This window comes from Bidens hawaiensis, unplaced genomic scaffold, assembly GCF_021521415.1.
Source record: "Bidens hawaiensis isolate Kalapana, Puna unplaced genomic scaffold, B.hawaiensis_p1.1 tig00028587_1, whole genome shotgun sequence".
In the NCBI taxonomy this organism is placed as follows: domain Eukaryota; kingdom Viridiplantae; phylum Streptophyta; class Magnoliopsida; order Asterales; family Asteraceae; genus Bidens; species Bidens hawaiensis.
Genome location: NW_027494685.1, coordinates 34304 through 41404, shown reverse-complemented (window position 1 = coordinate 41404; position 7101 = coordinate 34304). Strand labels below are relative to the sequence as shown.

General features: G+C 33.4%; 1 pseudogene across 1 annotated transcript; it reads left to right on the top strand.

Moving 5' to 3' along the window:
• The first annotated feature begins 4411 nt into the window (after positions 1–4411).
• On the top strand, positions 4412–6475 carry LOC143577432 (protein CIA1-like; annotated as a pseudogene). The gene is made up of 10 exons (XR_013143109.1): positions 4412–4420; positions 4612–4757; positions 4842–5060; positions 5205–5269; positions 5345–5410; positions 5494–5565; positions 5658–5720; positions 5878–5947; positions 6050–6133; positions 6205–6475. The product of XR_013143109.1 is annotated as a protein CIA1-like (transcript).
• Positions 6476–7101: the final 626 nt, after the last annotated feature.

The window sequence follows — 7101 nt, the reverse complement described above, 5'->3', positions numbered from 1 at the left end:
AATCGTTGAAGATCTCATCCCTCCGCTAATTGAAGATCCAATCCTGCACCGGAAGAGGAGTTCCCGCTGCGAGAAAATGCATTACCAAAAAAGAGTATTGTCCCATAATCCATGGGCGTCGATGAATATGACAATGAAGATCATTGGCCGTACCACAACCCAAAGGAAGACGACCGCAATACGGATTCGTATAGCTTGTTTGATTCAATATATAATAATTAGTTATGCTTAGTTTTATTTTAAGTTATGTTTTAATTAATTATGTTTAGTAATATTATACATATTTAAAAGCTAATTATTTTATTTAAAAAGATAACCTTAACTTACAAGATGGTTAAATAAATTGTTTAACAACAAACCAACAATTAACATTGGTGAGCTGTAGTTGACAATAGCGCAACTAATAGTCAGCGAGCACGGAATTCATAATTTCTTCTATGGTACATTCATCATGTGGGTTCATCATAGCACGTTGGTAGAGTGTGTTAAACCTTGCACGTTTATAGCAAATCACCCTCTATTTCGTCAATAACTGGTCAACAAAACAGTACATTTCCCGACCCACATAAGTATGATAATTTTCACTAATGTTTAACCAAAACCTAACCTTGTGACAGGTTTTGATGGTCTCGACCCACACCATCGACACCCACCTTCCTCGATGTCCATAGTTTGCGTCTCTAGTTTGGTACATTATAGTTAACGTTGTTTTTACCATCCACAAGGTTGTTTGTTCATGGTTAAAATAGAGAACACGATAGAAAGAAAGTGGTGTACATTTTTTGCAAGTTTAAATATAGGTATTTATATACAAAAAAAGGTAGTTAATTTGAGGGAAAAGTTAAAATATAAAGAGAGACAAAAACGAGAAGTGTGAGAAAGATTTGTGGTCACACAAAAAACATCTCAAAAATATTCAAAAAATAAAAAAATCACAACTCAAAATATAAATAAAAAACTACTCCATTTCCCCCGTCTTTCCCGTTAAAGAAAAAAGACGAAAAGACACAATGCCGAAAAAAAATACACAATGGATAAAATAAACAAAAACACAATGATAACTAAAAAAAGACACAATAGATCGCAAAATAGAACATAATGCCGAACAAAATATAACACAATCAATGACGAAAAAAAACACGATGATAAATAAAAAGACACAATGATTTTTTCTCTAAAGATATTTTTTTAGAAAGAGGAAAACGGCGGAAAAAGTTTTGTGATTTTACTTTTCGTGTTTTTTAATAAATTTTGAGTTATGATTTTTTATTTAATGAGAGGTTTTTTTTTTCTACAAATCATTCTCTTACTTCTTATTTTTGTCCTCCTTTGTAGAATTACTTGTCATTTTAATTTGAAAGCATAACAAAAAAGATTAAATGGTAACATTACGGTTTTACAAAGATCAATAGTTCTCCCACCACAAATGAGTTCCAGAACCCAAAAAATAACCTGGAAGGGATACTCGAAAAGGGGATGGGGCTGATGTGCTGGGGTAAACCATCCGAGCTCGCTCCATGCGAGTTGAATACTCATGCTCTGTATTCCCTAAATGGCTAACTCACAAGTGTTGAGTTATTCTACAAAGTGAAGCAAAAATGAGAAAAATGAGAAGTTATAGTTGATTGCCATTTGTCAAGAGGGGTCCAAAAGAGAAAGTGTATAAAAGGAAAAACACATATTTTCTTTAGTCAATGCTAAGCACATGTCAATTCTCCATCATTTTGAAACGTCTATAACGTTTTTCTATCTTTAATATGACTATGACTTTGTTTTATAAAATAATAAAAGAAATTACATCATTGTGTCTTATGTTCATCTTTGTGTCTTTCTATTTATCATTATTTTTATTCTTAGCATTGTTTTTTTTTTCAAAAGTGATGAATTCTGAAAATTATAATAGTGAAATTACACTGTTGTGTAATTTTAATATGTAAATATAATGATAGGATAACAATCATGTCTAATACATAAAACACAATGATTAATACATATTACACTATAACATAAAACGTAAAACACAATGGTGAATATATATTATTACACAATGATCTGAAACGTAAAACACAATGGTAAACAGATAACACACACTGACCTTAACATAATACACAAAGAACGTAATACACAATGATGAGTATAAAGACACAATGACGAACAATAGATAAAATGATGAGCATAAAGACACAATGACGTACTTTTTGCTTTAAATTAATCTTTAATATGTGTAATGATTTTAAAACATAATGACCATAAACTATAACACAATGTAGAAAACTCAATTAAAAAAACACAACGTATAAAAACCCACTATGTTTTTTTATTTTTTTCAACAATATGGTACTCATATTAAAAATAAATAAAAAATGTTTGTTATTATGGTGAAATTAAAAAAAATAATTATCGTATGAAAAAAATTATGGACGTTTTAAAATGATAAGAAAATTAACATGTGGAAAGAAAGCCAACAAATATGGACTATTCCATATATGCCCTTTACATCATTTATTTATTATTAAATTAATCATAATCATTCAAATCAAATATCAATGGAGTAGAATGTTTCTCACAATTCTCATTTTTTGTTTACTTTGTATTTTAACCTAACACAACTCACAAAACCATTATCTGATAAGTATAAAAGAGAAGATTTGTGCCATAATTCTTATTTTTGATTATTTTAATTGTTTTTTCTTTGTTAAATAAATTAGAAATAGGAGTTGTTAACATAGTATGATTTGCTTTGGTGGTAAGAAAATCATGTTTCACATTTACAATCCAAGTTCAAGCCTTTTCACTAGCAAATCTTATCCCTATCTTCTTTAGCATGTAAATCACAATGCTGAATTTATTATTTTTTTTTCTTCCTTTTTTTAGTTTTTTATTTTTAATATGCTTTTATAATTACTAGCTAGAAGAGCACGCACTTTACGGCGGGAAACGATACAATAAACTTAAAGTTACACCAACGCAATCTCGTTCAAAGTAAAAAAAAAGAAAGAAAAGAAAGTAAATCAAAACAATCAAATAAAGGTTTGAAGTCCTTTCCAATGCGGTGTAGTGTTAGAAAGCTTGCGTTTCTTAATTTGAAGGAAGACTGAGATCTTTGTGATCTCTAGTGTTAGAAATATGGGTTTTACCACCAGTTGGCCTTCGAGTAGATGTGTTTTCCTTAAAATTAGAGATAACTTAGAGGCGCTTAAAAGCTACGTACGACTAAGTTGAGCCGGTGACATTTGCCATTAGGTCAACCCGTTCGAAACATCGCGACATGTTATGTTTGTACGACGTTCAAACAAAATAAATAAATAAATAAATAAATGGAGGTTTGAAAGGAAGGACCCGTGGCGGCCACACTATCACCAACCGCCGTACACCGCTATCAACTCCACACTTCACCAATTACCATGCCTTCACTGGAACAAGAAGAAGCTAAACGAAGTTCAAAGTCATGAAGGTCACAGTGATAGAGTATGGGGCCTCGCTTGGAATCCAGCTACCCCTCGCTTCTTGTAGCGGCGATAAAACTGTTCGAATCTGGCAGCAACGGAGCACTTCCTCTTCCTCCTTTCTCTGCTTATTCTGGTATTTAAATTAATTCTGTTCCAACACAGTTTTAGGGCTTTAATTATCGATAAGGCTGTAACCAAACCAAACAACGCTTTGTTTATGTTCGTTCGTTAAGCTTTTTACTTTTTATTATAGGACAAGCTGACGGTTGGGTTTTGATCAAATCATCCAATGCAAATGAAACTAACGTGTACAGTAATTATATATACAAGTAGAGCAATTATGTAATTACATCATAGAGTAATTACACGTAATCAATGCTGTAAAAGTATGTCTACAAGGTCGAGTACTCGCTACAAGGTATGGTGCCGAGGGGAGTTTCTTTAACTCCGCCTAGTTATTAAGTATCGATCAAAGGTGGTCAACTTCAGCCATAATCACATCTAGTCGGTCAACTTCGGCCGATTTTGACTTAAAAAATAAAACATAGTTTATATTTCTATAGTATTAAAAAATGAATGTCACTTTTTTTAACTAATGATTAGCAAATTTTTGAATAATTTAGTATTTAAAAATGTATTTATCTTATCTATATTGATATTCACTTATTTTGTTATAAATGTTAGGTAAACTTTTGATATTTTCCATAAATATAATATCTAAAACTTAATTTTCTTTATATTTACCATTTCCGAGTACTCTCCGAGTACACCAACTCCCTAGTCGGGCCGCCTAGCGACTTTTGCAACCATGGACGTGATTAAATAATTACTCTACTTGTATATATAATTACTCTACTTGATTCTCACGTTTAGCACGTTAATTTCATTTGTAAGTTAACTTTCCCCTTAAAAAGTAAACATAAACGAACACATTATCGAATGTTCACAAACATTGAACGAACATGGATTCTGTTTGTGTTCGTTCATTTAGTTAATCGAACGGAACTACTTGTTCGTGTTCGTTCATTTGTTAAACGAATGAACATAAACGAACTTCCCGTTGAGCACTTCATGAACAGTACTTTCGGTTACTTTACAGACTTAATTATAGTGTATGGGTATTCTTACCAATAAGATTAATAAAGCTTTGAATTATGTTTAGGCGGTATTAGAAGATAGACATGATCGGACGGTTAGATCTTGTGCTTGGTCACCATCTGGTAAACAACTGGCAACTGCAAGTTTTGATGCCACCACTGCTTTTGGGAAGAGAATGGGAATGACTTTGAATGTGTGTCCACTTTAGAGGTATATTATATAAAATACACTTTCTTAATGTTAATGATATTTTACCTATTTAGCAAATCGTGATTTGAATGTCGAGTTATGTAGGGGCATGAAAATGAAGTTAAGAGTGTATCATGGAACGCATCCGGTTCACTGCTTGCAACTTGCAGCCGAGACAAATGTGTTTGGATATGGGAAGTTTTACCCGGGAATGAGTTTGATTGTGTTTCTGTGCTGACTGGACACACACAAGATGTCAAAATGGTCCAGTGGCATCCAACTGTTGATGTTTTGTTCTCTTGCAGCTATGATAACACTATTAAGGTAATGCATTTTGTCTTCTAAGCCTTGTTTTTTGAACTTGGTTTCGACCCATTTACTTGTCAAACGGGTCAAAATTGGCCAAAGTATTATTTGATATCATACAACTGGTTTGACAGTAAAAACACATTCCCATTGCATTTCCAGGTTTGGGCTGAGGATGGTGATAGTGATGATTGGCAGTGTGTGCAGACTTTAAGCGAGTCAAACAGGTGACAGTTTATAACAAATGCTTAAAGTTGTGTCGTCATGTTGGAATCTAATAAATAATATCGTAATGATTTCAGTGGGCACACGTCAACAGTAGGGGCATTATCTTTTAATGTCACTGGAGATAAAATGGTTACTTGCAGGTATGGTAATTAAATGTCATGTAGCATCAGTAATCCATTTGCTTATAAGCTAGTTTAACGGCTCTTGTGGATTATATTTGCAGTGATGATCTCACCATTAAGGTGTGGGGAGTGGATATTACAAGATTACAATCCGGTGATATCAATGCATCTTGGTGAGTACCATCCTGATTTATGTATTTATAAAAGGCTAATTATTCAGATTGCATGCTATATGACGTATTATGTTTTTTTTTGTTTTTGGCAGGTGCCATCTTTGCACGATGTCTGGTTATCATGATCGAACCATTTTCTCAGTCCATTGGTCAAGGTAGTTTTCTAAATACTTATAATTTTTTATATCAAAAGTCATTCGATTGCAACTGTAAAAAAGCTCTTTTATTTTGTATGTCTTGAAAAATAAGTATGAGAATCAAAATTATAACATTCAAAGCAGATATTATATTGTTGTACTGCTCATGTGACAGGGAAGGAATAATAGCTACTGGAGCAGCTGATAATGCTATACATTTATTTGTCGAGTCTGAAGATCTTTCGGTAGGCATTTCATATATACCTTTTCAGTTTTGTTTTTTTACAGATAATTCATTATTTTGACTGGTAATAATAATATCACAATCTATTTTTAAACTTATACAGGTTGATGGACCTTCATATAAGTTGCTTCTTAAGAAAGAAAAGGCGCACGCGATGGACATAAACTCAGTGCAGTGGAGCCCTACGGTAATTCTTGTCATATAATTGCAAATGAGTTACAGGTATTAATTTTGTAATCATGTGTGGATTTTTTGCAGGGTAACATGCTTCTTGCTTCTGCAAGTGATGACGGGACCATTAAAATTTGGAAGTTGGAGTCTATGTAGCGAACATCATATCATTCTTCACACTCGCATGGCAGTTTTTGATATTGTCGAGCGGCTGAAACACTACCCAATACTGTTCTTTTCCTTGGTTAGAGGACAAAAGTGGAATTATTATGCCTCTTTGTGTGTGTCCTCTTTTACATGTATTCCACACCTACTAACTTGTTACTCGCGCTGTTTGGATGGATGAAGTTGGACTGAATTTCATTTGAATTCTGAACAGATCTTCAGTCAAGGCAAGGAAACTGTGATTTGTTCCTTAGTCACTTTATTAGATTTAAAGATCATCTTAAAACGATTTATTCCCTATTATATCTTCTTTTGTATAGTAAGGTTAAAACAATCATTTTATATAAAATCAACAAATCAAATGTAAGGTAATACGCCCTGCTTGCGGTGCGCACATATAATGTATATATGTGTGAACCCTTGGGTGGGCAAAAGTAAAATTGCACTAATTTTGATGTTATTTTACTAATCACGTGAAAATAACGTTAAAAGTGGCGGAAGGTTAATCAGGCATCATGTGGTGGCGTTGATAGCCGAAAGACAAGGGCATATGCACCAATTAGCCGGTGTCCCGATGATTGAGTGTTATGTGTCTTATGTCCAAGGCTTGATTCAAAACTACTATCGAGCCGGGGGTCTCACCGGAAGCAGCCTCTCTATCCCTATGGGATAGAGGTAAGGCTGTCTACATCTTACCCTCCTCAGACCCTACCATAGCATTGCTATTGGTGGGATATACTGAGTACGATGATGATGATGATGAAATGTAAGGTAATATAGGGCAACTTTGTGGTTGTCGCGCTGCTTTAAAACAAAAGA